Source organism: Hippoglossus hippoglossus, chromosome 7 (assembly GCF_009819705.1).
Source record: "Hippoglossus hippoglossus isolate fHipHip1 chromosome 7, fHipHip1.pri, whole genome shotgun sequence".
Lineage (NCBI taxonomy): Eukaryota > Metazoa > Chordata > Actinopteri > Pleuronectiformes > Pleuronectidae > Hippoglossus > Hippoglossus hippoglossus.
In genome coordinates, this window is record NC_047157.1 from 2,703,794 (window position 1) to 2,715,704 (window position 11,911).

Consider the following 11,911-nt stretch of genomic DNA (forward strand, 5'->3'; position numbering starts at 1 on the left):
GTGGACCATTTTTATCGCAATGTCAAGAATATGTTTAAGCTCTGGTTCAAGTGTTTTGCTTGCAAGAGATTCTCTGTGAATAATACAGAGTGTGAAATTTACGTGCGGCGCCACTTGTAAGACTCTCGCTTTCAGTCCTTTCTTTTCCCAGCATCGCTCCAGCCCTGTCCCAACACACACCAATACAGTTTTGGTTCTTCATTGGTTCACCAATACAGTTTGGTTTACAGCACATCAACACCGCTGTTGACTCTTATCACAACAAACACTTTTGATATCTTTGTCTTTGACAGCACTTTTTCACCCAGAGATATTTGTTTTCTTTTTGTTTCATTCATTTTCCCATCTGCATAATTGATCAGCGTCAGCAGAATTCTGACAGGCTGCACTTTCAGTCACATTTCCTAGCAGTTGTGAATTAAAGAAACAATAAATACAAAAACCTTAATGAGTGGGCTGCCCAGAAGAAGCCTGACTATGGGCAGCACTAGTGTAGCTCCACCTTAACAGATGCAGACTACTCAGCTTTTCATTTTAGGATGAGTATTTGGGCTGGATACTGTTCTCCTACAATAATCTCACTCCAGAAACAACCAAACCAGTGTTGAGTCTGTTTAATCTGATGAGCGAGGTCTCTGGGTTTGGGGGCCGGTTGGATAATGCAGAGTGGATTCACAAAGTACTTCCTGTTTCATGGCGAATCAGTAGGTGGCGCTATGACACTGAGGAAATATTGACACAGAGCTGTTCAGGCTTGGTCTCTGATCATGAGACAGAAGTTTGGCGGTGATAGGACAATGCACAGTGGAGTTATGACAACATCGTCTCCTTTGGCGAAGGATGATCCTTCACCGCACCTCAATGTTTACACGGTTTGAGGAAATGTCACAATTCTGACCATGGTCCAATGACTTGACTGAGCTCTTTTGAGCTGTTTATTGTAAAGTAGCCAGGAGCAGTTCATCAAAGTATAAAACATGTCACTTCCTGAAGCCAGCAGGTGGCGCTGTGATTTTAAGTCAACATTTCTGTGTAGATGTCATCAGGCCGGGACTCTTGTCTTACATGTCTAGTTTGGACTCGATTGGACCATGTATGTCCGAGAAACAGAACCTCGTGTTTTGACGGCGTGTAATCAAACTTTGACGCCACGCCACGGTCACACATCGATCTTTGAGTTAGTTTTTATCTCCATCTTGTTGTGATGACACTCATCTCAATTTGAAGTTGATCTGATGAAAGCCCTGGGACAAGTACGTCAAAGTAAAAATGTGGAATATGGCCAAAATGGCCACTAAATGCAAAATGGCGGACTTCCTGTTTGGTCTAGCATATCTATCCAAGAGACTTATTTGTTTGTTATGAAACGACACATGTCCCTATCGATTTTTTAACATGTCAGCCAATCGTAGTGCCGGGGCTGCACTTTAGGGGGCGCTAGTCAATTATTTTGCCACGCCCATTCCTTAAAACCATATGAATATTTTCAGGGGGGGGCTGTTGATACACAAATGTAGTTTGAGGGAGACTGAAGCATGAACACTGAAGTTACAGCAATTTCGTGTGTCGCGGCGAGTTGTTGAAATTTAACGCCACGCCACTATTATGGTGTTTGACGAAAAGTCACAGTAATCTTATGCCTACATTATCAATGTCTTGAGACCCATTTGACACAGTTTGATATGGTTGCGGTTAGTGGATGAGGAGGAATACTTCCAAGTGTAAGACATGCAAAAAACAAGACACTTCCTGTTGCCACCAGGGGGCGCTGTGATTTTATGTCATGATTTCTGTGTAGATGTCATCAGGCCGGGACTTTTGTCTTACATGTCTAGTTTGGACTCGATTGGACCAAATATGTCCGAGATACAGAACCTTGTGTTTTGATGGCGTGTAATCAAACTTTGATGCCACGCCACGGTCACACCGTGTGATGAAAAATCGATCTTTGAGTTAGTTTTTATCTCCATCTTGTTGTGTTGACACTCATCTCAATTTGAAGTTGATCAGATGAAAGCCCTGGGACAAGTTCGTCAAAGTGAAAATGTGGAATATGGCCAAAATGGCCACTAAATGCAAAATGGCGGGCTTCCTGTTGCGTTTTTCATAATGCTTCTTGAGCCTTTTTTGTATGACCCGGTCACGATACACTTGGCCTACGTTTTTTGTGAAGATCGGTCAAAGGGAAACCTAGGGGCTGCGTTCCAGGTGGCGCTGTTGAGCCATTTTGCCACGCCCATTTCAAATGACTCCAGAATACGTACATTTTCACCACTTTCTAATTTTCAGCAAAGTTTCATAACCTTTTGAGCATGTTAAATCCCTCAAAAAGCCAATTCATTTGGGTTAGAATAATAATGATTTCTCATATTGCTAGTATCTTTGTCTCTTTCTGCCCATTCCGTTGTCACTCTACTTGAAATGTTACACACCGTCTCGTTCTCCATTTACAAAGCAGAAGTTTTATAGATTAGAAGTAGAATCCATTGTTTCACCTACATGTGCTGATCTATCCAAGGAGCGAGGGCCCTTTAATACTCCTTGCACCTTTAACTTTACATTGAAGTTCTTAAACCATCATCAGAAATAGAACTTTTCATCACTGTTGGGATAGAGTCGTGATTGCCATTTTGTCTGTGATTCAAAGTTTGAAAATGGTCTGTTCGTGTTTGTTTACACCCTCCATGTCTTTTGTGTTTGTTTTTTTTATGTGCCTTTTACCAAATAGAATTTTCCTTAATCTTGTTGATAATTTGCAACAAGAATTTGATCAAGTGCCTTTCTGAAAAAGATCTAAAACTTATAAAATGTTATGTTTCCATGTAAATAAACAATGTATTTCATTGGCTCTTTTTGTGAATGTAAATCAACGAAATAACCAGTGTCTGCCTGTGGAATTACAGGATTTAATCTGAATTAGTTTGTTCTCTAAAGCTAATGTCCGATTTTTCCTCTTCACATTTGCAGTATGTTGTCCAACATCAGAGTTTAAAGGTTAACACTGCATCAAATGATAACATGAAGTCAGCTTAGAATCATGTTGAAAACTAAAGAATGTTAAAAGTTAAATTTGTTCAGTTTGATATCTTTTATTTCAGACTGTCAATTGTTGTATGGTCTACGGTTGTAAAATAATCAGATCATTTAAGTCAGATCAGTTTCACTCGAGTCATTTTGTGTCATGAATGGATTCATATAGAGACAACTAACTAACATTATTACGCTAGGGTCAGGCACCTCCTCATGGGTTGTAAAATAAGTATCTCCTAAGGTAGGTATACGTTGATACACAACCAGATAATGCCTTGCAGCAACACTAGAAACTAAGTGAACTGCTACCAATGCCTTGCCATCCAAAACATCGAATGCAGTTTAAAGGACAACATTTATCCGCGAGAGGGAACAGGGAAAGAGAGGGCCTCCTCCACTGGCCAGTAGTGGTCAGTTGGAGCAAGTCCGAGACTGGGAGATGCTGGTGGATGTGGGCCAGCGACTTACAGTCCCATCACATATTGTCACTACCACCCTAAGACCTGACCTGATAATCTGGTCTAATACCCTGTGCATCGTTTACTTTTTAGAATTGACAGTACCCTAGGTGGATAATGTTGATGAAGCAAATGAGAGGAAAAGGCTGTGGTATGCAGACCTTGCATTTGAGGCACAGCAATGTGGTGTTGGGCCATGGTTTTGTGTGAAACCACACTTCGGCCTACATGTGCCATCAAAGCCTGAAGCAGCATGTCCCTCCAGGACTCCGTCTCCCAGGGGCCATTAAAAACCAGAGCAAGGAACTCAATGTCCCAGAGGGCATCAACTTCACACAGAGGGGTGGAAACCCCCCCCCCAGGGACACAGGTTTCAACTCACATTGGTCACTCTGGACCCCATGACCTGTGAGGTCACCGGGCCAATATAAGCTAGGTTCTCCAGCTTCTTCTCTCTCTTTCTAAACTCCCTCAACGGGGAGAAGGCTGTCGAGTCTCTTTCTAAACTCCCTCCAAGGAGAGAAGGCTGTCGAGCCAGTTCCTGCCTCTGTCTCTTTCTACACTCCCTCCAAGGAGAGAAGGTGGTCGAGCCTCTTCTGCCTCTTCCTACAATCTTTCTACAGGAGGGAAGGCTCTGGAGCCTCTTCTGTCTCTTCCTACAATCCTTCTACAGGAGGGAAGGCTGTCGAGCCTCTTCTCCAGCTCACATCTTCTCTTCCCATCCAACTCTTCGAGAGGAGCACAAAGGTGCAGCTTCCAGCTCATCTCACCAAGGAAACCTCCTCGCCCTCCAAGCTCTACCAATGTCCTAGCAGCGACTCGATGTCCTGCTTGCAAACTTCAGCCAGCAACTGAACTGAACTCAACAGAAACCAGCAAGACGACACAAAACTGCGAACTGCACAGCAACTTCCTTTTTCCCCTTTCCACGGACTGGTAACACAACTGGGCTTAATAATTATACTAGGCTAAGCAAGACTGTTTATTCGATTCTGTGTGAGGTTTATAAGTTTGATTTGTGGTGTTGTGATATTTTGGGTACAAGTTATTGAGAAAGTAATGTTAGTCTGTTATGCTCTTCACAGTCTTTCGTTGCATCCAATCTAGTAACTTCCTCTAATTTGGCACACACACAGACACACGCATAACTCTTCACCTCATTATCTCTACAGGTCGTAAACATTCCAATAGGTGGGGGAAGGGTGTTATCTCTTTGGCCAGCGACCATCTTGACAACACGCTGACTCACACAGACACACACACATGTATACACACATTAATTGTTGTTATTTAATTAGCAATTAGTAATTTTTATTTTTAATAATTTTTTCCAACATTAATGGCGTCCCTGGGTGGGCAGAGTACAGTTGGCAAAAATTCATAATTATGCAACATTAATTGTTTTTTCCTCTTCCATTTTTGGCTAACATAAATGGTGCCCCCGCGTGAGGGAGAGTACAGTTGAAAAATTCATGATTATGCAATATTAATTTCTTTTCATTTTTGGCCAACGCTAGAAATAAGTGGAATTTTGAATTTTCAGTCAAGCCAAAGGTTTGAATTCAATTCCACTAGTCTGCCACCGGAGTAGACATTCAACCGTATTTACAAACAAGTGCATTGTGGTGAAATTTAATTTATTCATAAATTAAATGTTTATTAATAATTAATTATTCATAACTACCATTTTAGGTCCTCATAGTGTTACGCTAAAAGATTGCTATCGTTGCTAATAACTCCAGTTGAATATTCGTTGTTGAAATTTTAAGAATTTCTTTTAACATTTGAATATCACATATTCAATGTTAACTGGTCAAGCTGTGAAATTTCCTGTAACTGTTAAGTGCTTTTGAATTATGACATAGCGCGCCACCGGCCCTATGTAACAGAGCTTGTACCTGGCTGTTACTGCCAAGCATATCAGCCCAAGTTGGATAAGAGAACCTGAGAAAGAGCCACAGCGTGCTTCCAGCCCTGTGAATTTATAGAACCCCTAACTGTTACTGCCCTGCATATCAGTTAGTGATTAAAAGTTTGGTGAACTGTTTAACCCACCATAGTTTTGGTTAGGCTAGTGTACAATCAAATCCACACTACAAGGTGTCTGCCAGTGCAACACCAAAGCCAACCACACTGCTTTTTGATTTATAAACTTGTAAATCTAATTTTCAATTTCAGAACCAACAATGGAGAACCCCTGTGTAGAACAATTTGTTTCTTCCCTAGCACAGAGCCTGACCCCTGGCTATCCTGAATTCATCAGCAAGTTGAACTTCAGTGAGTGTAATAAAGAAATAGATTCTCTACTTAACGACAGGTGTGATGCACAAACAGCATCAAAGGGTCCATTGTTGAGATCCATGATTCTAAATTTCCACAGGCAAATCAACCTTGCCTGTCAGAGCAAAGCAGCTGTAGAACAGGAGGTAAATGCCCTAAGAGCGCAAAATGCTTTTCTTTTCCAGGAGGTTCAAACTGCTAGTAAGAAAGCCCTGCACTACTTAGAGGACCTGCACTCAGCAGAGTCAGATCTCATTTCACACAAGGAGGAACTGTTAAAACTTAGATTAGAAGGCCCGGCCTCACATCAGTTTTTGAACCAATGCGATTCTGGTTATTCCGATTCACACTCCTCCGATAGTGTACGGTTAACTCCCTCTTCACTCCCAAGATGGGACAGAATCCCATCCGACCCGAAGTCTTTGGGAATTAAATCACCTCCTGATCCTCCACTGACAGGAAGAGGTAACAGCTTCCTAACTTCCCATCTCTCTGACTCTGACACTGACATTGATGACATATGTAGTTTACCCTCAAGAACACATGGTGCCTCATATTCTTCTCATCCACTGATGCATGACACATTTTTCCGTGCACAACTCTCCAAAGGGGGGACTTCAACATTTCAAGATGTTTTAGCACCTCCCCCTCAACCAGAGAGACCTGCAGCAGGTGATGCACGTGCCCGGACCTCACAGTGTCCGCGCTTTGATTTGCTTGAGTTTCTAGCTAAAGATATTGAACAATTGATCCAGACAATTGTGATAACAATATTGATAATTACTTTAGAGAACTAGATCTCAGCTTAAGTGATGTGCCAAATGCAACAGAAAGAGAGAAGGTTAGACTCGTGTTAAAAACCAGCTCTACAGCTGTTCACAAGTTAATTCAGTCACTTCCTTCCAGTGTCACAAGTAACTACACAGAGCTCCGTCAAGCACTAGTTGAGGAATTCTCTTCTACTGCTGACGAGATAACATCCATTGTTACAGCATCCCAAATTAAACATTCACGTCGCGAAAATCCCAAAGATTATTTTCGACGTTTGAGGCATGTTTATTTTCAGGGAAAGAACGCACCACGCCTAGAAGAAAATCCCACCTTCAAGTCCATGTTCTTACGTAACTTACATCCATGTATACGCACACATGTTGTACTGATGACACAGCAAGGAAAACCTTCAATGCAGCAGATCAGGAAGATGACACAGGTGGCTTGGGAAACTGTTATCACTTTCAAGGCTACAGTAGGTGCAACCGAGCCCGTCAAAACAAACAGCACGGTGCCAAATTCATCCGCTGCCTCAAAACGTCACCCTCAAAACAAAACGAAGGGGGGTGACAACAGGCAGCGTAGGGACACAGAGCGTATCCGCCATGTCCACCCACTTCCCAGAGATAGGCATTCCCACAGTAGAAGCTGTAGGAAACCATACTCCGAAATTCTGGCCCAGACAACTTACCACTGCTCAGAAGATGACGACAGCATCTCTGAGTACAGTTTAAAACATGGTTACGACCGAGCACACAGTGACAGCGCCTCTGACGTCCTCCTGGACTCTGGCTCCCCAGAGCGTTACGGCCCTGAGCCACGACACAGGCGATCCAGAGCTCGCTTCTCACGGCCATAACCAACACAGTTAACCCCTGTACTGACAGTAGGTGTTAAGTTTCTTGCAGTTAATAGGAAAACTGTTTTGTCAGCAACAGCAGCAAACTTCAAAACCTAAATTCTGATTAAACTTATATACCACTGCCAACTTTGTAAATATGTTTGGATCGACTACTTTCCATTTCATACTAATAAAGTCCATACCACACATGTTAGGACATTAGCATATTATTACAGAAACAATGATACAGTCATTTGGATTTTGAGACTTTGAAAAATTATGACAACCTTCCGCAGGAAAACCTGCTGAAGATTAAAATTGTTAAGTCTAACAGATCAGACTGAGTACTACATTGTGTAGGATCCAAGGAGTGAACAAAACTCTTGGACATTCCAAAAATGACCTTATCATTGTACGTGCCACTCTCTCTGCATCTTATCTTACAATTTACAATGTCTTATTTCTTCCTTTTTCTCCCTAACCTAGTGAAGAGCACAGGTTATTCATATTGTACTGTCATTGTAATCTGAATTATTTGTCTAATTTGAATCTTGCTTAGCCAAACTAGATAGTATACACAAATGCCCAGATGTGACAATCCAAATGAACTGACAATTGACTTTTCCAGCTTTGGACTAAACATGTTCAAGTTCGCCCTCAGGAACCCACGTCAGGTGCGATCCTGAGAACGAAGGGGGGATGTTGGGCCATGGTTCTTTGTGAAACCACACTTCGGCCTACATGTGCCATCAAAGCCTGAAGCAGCATGTCCCTCCAGGACTCCGTCTCCCAGGGGCCATTAAAAACCAGAGCAAGGAACTCAATGTCCCAGAGGGCATCAACTTCACACAGAGGGGTGGAAACCCCCCCAGGGACACAGGTTTCAACTCCCATTGGTCACTCTGGACCCCATGACCTGTGAGGTCACCGGGCCAATATAAGCTAGGTTCTCCAGCTTCTTCTCTCTCTTTCTAAACTCCCTCAACGGGGAGAAGGCTGTCGAGTCTCTTTCTAAACTCCCTCCAAGGAGAGAAGGCTGTCGAGCCAGTTCCTGCCTCTGTCTCTTTCTACACTCCCTCCAAGGAGAGAAGGTGGTCGAGCCTCTTCTGCCTCTTCCTACAATCCTTCTATAGGAGGGAAGGCTGTCGAGCCTCTTCCCCAGCTCACATCTTCTCTTCCCATCCAACTCTTCGAGAGGAGCACAAAGGTGCAGCTTCCAGCTCATCTCACCAAGGAAACCTCCTCGCCCTCCAAGCTCTACCAACGTCCTAGCAGCGACTCGATGTCCTGCTTGCAAACTTCAGCCAGCAACTGAACTGAACTCAACAGAAACCAGCAAGACGACACCAAACTGCGAACTGCACAGCAACTTCCTTTTTCCCCTTTCCACGGACTGGTAACACAACTGGGCTTAATAATTATACTAGGCTAAGCAAGACTGTTTATTCGATTCTGTGTGAGGTTTATAAGTTTGATTTGTGGTGTTGTGATATTTTGGGTACAAGTTATTGAGAAAGTAATGTTAGTCTGTTATGCTCTTCACAGTCTTTCGTTGCATCCAATCTAGTAACTTCCTCTAATTTGGCACACACACAGACGCACGCATAACTCTTCACCTCATTATCTCTACAGGTCGTAAACAATTCCAATAGGTGGGGGAAGGGTGTTATCTCTTTGGCCAGCGACCATCTTGAAAGCACGCTGACTCACACAGACACACACACATGTATACACACATACCTATCTTTGTTTAGCAATTAGACCGTTAGTAATTTGTGTTTTTATACTTTATTATATTCATAATAAATGTTTTTCTTTCACAAATGTTTTTTCATTAATGTTGCATAAGTGAATTTCGCCAACCTCTACACTGTCAAGAACCCCATATCTTTCAACTTAGCTAACTATCTATATGGTAATTTTGGTTATAGTTATTAATTTAATTGTTAATCAGAGTTCCAAATTTGTAGTTAGAACCTTAATCTATGATCAATCAATAAATTGGCTATCTTTTCCCTTCCTTTGAAGGGTGGTGCCCCGAGGTAACTTTAATCAATTAAAGTTATTATTTAATATTAATAATAAAATATTAATATTTAATATTTTATTTTGATAACCAAATTTATTGAATGCCGAAAGGCACACCATTTTATGGTATCACGTTTGATGCATTATGGCACAACAGTGGCTGGAAAGCAATAGCTTGCCCTGTGGAGGTTGGCTGCACCATTAGGTTGCACAAAGATCTGGAGATCCATCGACAAGCCCTTTATTGCAAAATGTGCTTTATCTCACACTTCTTTAAAAGTGTGAGATAAAGCACATTTTCCATGATTTGTCAAAAAATTATTCATGGCTCTTGATGAAAAACAATGTGTTTGTGCATTTTGTTTCAGACCAAAATACAAATCCAGATCTAGTTTATTTAGATGTGGTTTCATCAAGGCTTTTTTCAGCTGTTGTACGCTGACAAAAAATGTTTCAACACTTTCTTAAACATTAACAAAATTGGGCCTTTGACAGAGGTAGGTGCTCTACAAGCCTCTATGAAATACAACCCTGTTCAAGCTAAGCTAAGCTAAACAAGACTTTTGATGATGTAACTTTGGGATTTAGGGGATTCTTTAAACTGTTGGTGTTATCTGATGTTATATGGGCCACATAAGTCCTTTCTTTATGCTAGGTGATACTCCCTTATCCAGGATCCAGGTCACATCATGGATCATGATCATGGATCCTGGTGGCAGCTGACCGTGGTTTATGATTACAACTAGATTGTTTAGGGTTAACCCTAACCCTAGATTGACAATATACCTACTCAATATACCAGTATTGGCAATACCTATACCTTTGCAATTGTCATTACTGCTCCCTTCATCTCTGTCAAACTTTATCTTAGACACTGTCTCTTCTCATGAATATTGTTAATTTGTTGATGTGATCTGTTACTTGCAGCATCTATTTCACTTCTGCCCGTTTTGGGAGAGGGATCCATCACATGTATCTCTGAGGTTTCTACAGTTTATTTTCCAGTTAAAAGTTGCTGTTTTTGGGGTAATTTTCCTCACTCCTGTTGTAATTTTCCTCACTCCACTTATGAGACTTATTTTGATTTGTGAATATGAGCAATACAAATACAATTTGATTGTTTGATTGACTTATGTATATCTGACGGAAATGAGAAAATACATTTTGCAACAAAAAAAAACAAACAAACAGAAACACTTCCTATGTGACTGCTCTTGCTGCCATGTATTTGAGCACAACATCATTGTTGGTCTTGGAAGCAACAAGTATAGTGGACAGTTGGAAATGAGCATTTCAATTCACACCAGCGGCTTCAGACTGACCACCATGCTGTATGTTTTAGTCAGAGTTCAGCAGTGGTAGGAAAACACACAGAAGATACCCTGAGGACGAGACAGAATGATGTACAGTGTGTGAATATGAGGCATACCCACCTTCATCATCGATCCACTTGAGTGTGATGGGCTGCTGCTTGGCAACACTGCATATCGTTCTCACCTCCTCACACAACTCCACAAAGGTTACAGTGGGAGCCAGGTCTGTGATCAACATATCCCTGAAAGCAAACACACACAGAAAATGTCAAGATTGAGTCATTTTGTTTAAGTTTAGCAAAGATAGAGAAATTCCCCTCTTCAAGGAGTCAACAACAATGTGAAAAGATCATTCACTATTAGTGGTGGAACAATGGACAACAAAAAATATTCACACACTGCAGACTTGAATGTGCCTGGGCCGCTGCAGGCCCATTAAACTAGCGTCTTGTCCACACTAATGTGGATATTTTGCAAAACAAAATTTTCCCCTGGGGCTGCTCGTCCTTATGCAAATAGAGTTTTAAGTCACTAACGTAGAAATGTTTACAAACGCCTTCCAAAGTGAGGATTTTCAAAAATGTGATACAGCATTTGGGGAACGATGACCACAGCTTACTTCACAAATGCCCACTGTTACTTTGTGTAACGAGCATGCACCAGAAAGAACAAGATTTTTTATTAATGGAGGACAATATCCATTCAAAAAATACCCACAATACAGTAGACAAGGCCAAAGTTTTACTACAGATGTGATCCTCCATCCTGCTGGCAGATCGTGATAATTATGGCAGATCCTGTATCGTGTTAAAATCTGATAGTGGTGGTGGACCACGATCGAGGTGGCAGCTGATGGTGGATCATGATGGCGGCAGTGGATCATGATTGTGGACTATGTTGGCATCCGATCGTGATGGTGGATCCTGATCATGGTGGCTGCTGACCGTGGACTATGATTACAACAAGACTGCTTGATATACAATATTCCTACTCAGATACTCTACCATTACTGACAATAATCCATCAATTCATTGACCTTCCATTATGCTACAAAATGTTTATTCTAATCAATGCTGTAAATACCCTTATCTTTCTGATGTTCTCCACTACACGTTGCATCTATTGCACTTCTGTCCGTCCTGGGAGAGGGATCCCTCACATGTGGCTCTCTCTGAGGTTTCTACTTTCTT

The 11,911-nt window shown here is 41.7% G+C and overlaps 1 protein-coding gene across 2 annotated transcripts in view; it reads right to left on the bottom strand.

Moving 5' to 3' along the window:
- LOC117765158 (tumor necrosis factor receptor superfamily member 14-like) overlaps positions 1–11,911 on the bottom strand; it is a 111,997-nt gene that overhangs the window by 12,852 nt on the left and 87,234 nt on the right. The window lies entirely within an intron of this gene.